Here is a 1,233-nt window from a genome sequence, read left to right on the forward strand (position 1 = left end):
GATGAACATGGCATGCAGTACAATACATAAAGACTGACTACATATTGCACCATCAATAGATACTACAGGCTATACTACAGGCTACACAAAGCACATATATATACTTGCTTAAAAGCAGGAATAGTAGTTACTGTAGTAATATTTTAAATACATATTGGAGTTTCACTTTGTTTAGCAGTCACATTTTGTACATAGTTTTAAAAATAAAGAAATGTCAACTTTAAAAACAGATTCATTTGGCCAGTGTATTGTTTTCTTTGTTTACTTCAAATACTAAAACATTGGCATCAAATACATCCAGCATTACACATACAATAACACAGTCATTCCTTTCAGTGATTAAAATGAACGTATTTACTGATAAAGGTTTAAAGCGAACGTATAAGGCAGTGAAACAATATAAAAACATGTACTTATTATATTTGGATGAAACTGTATTTGCCATAGGGCCTAATTCAAAATGATACCAGATACTTCCAATACTTCCCCTCACTGGCAAAGCCCAGACATCCTCCATCCTCTCATAGGGGTAGACCATGGATGTTTTTAGGAGGGAACTATGTGCAGTTTGCTCTGCTCTGAGGTGGAGGAGGAGCTTTGCAGGGAGAGAGCATAGGCCGATGACCTCTGACCCCTCCTCCAGACCAGCAGTCTTTGATGTCAGAAGGGTGTCTTTGTCATTGCACCTTCATCAGAGAGGTGTCATAATTGTGACTTCATCAGAGAGGTGTCATAATTGTGACTTCATCATAGTGGCTAACAGTATTCTTTGTAATGACACTCTCGTTATGAAAAGTGAAAAATAAAAATAACTGAATAAACAGTGATGGTAGAGTGACACTGTGAGTCACTTCAAATATCCCGGACCACATCTAACACATTTCCTAACAAAGCAGTTACATTGAAATCTCCATGCACATGAAGGAAAGGGCTGATATACGTACATATACAGTATTGATAAAGAAGGGCTCACTCTTTGCTGTTTGATAAATGGACTGATGAAAGTATTGTAAATTCCTTTTTAGGATATACTGGTTTGTTTGATTCTACATTTACACACGTGTGCTCTGACCGAACAAGGACAAATACTTAAGTAAAAACCTAACATCCAATGTCTTTCCTTTTGTAAAGGGGGTACAGTGTTTGAAGGCAATTCCACATTCCTATGTCTGTCTCTGTATATTCATAGTGGCTGTTTTAACTCCTGCAGTATGTCCTGTAGTACCCTCCTGC

The sequence above is a fragment of the Oncorhynchus gorbuscha genome, linkage group LG23, assembly GCF_021184085.1.
Source record: "Oncorhynchus gorbuscha isolate QuinsamMale2020 ecotype Even-year linkage group LG23, OgorEven_v1.0, whole genome shotgun sequence".
NCBI classification, from domain to species: Eukaryota; Metazoa; Chordata; class Actinopteri; order Salmoniformes; family Salmonidae; genus Oncorhynchus; species Oncorhynchus gorbuscha.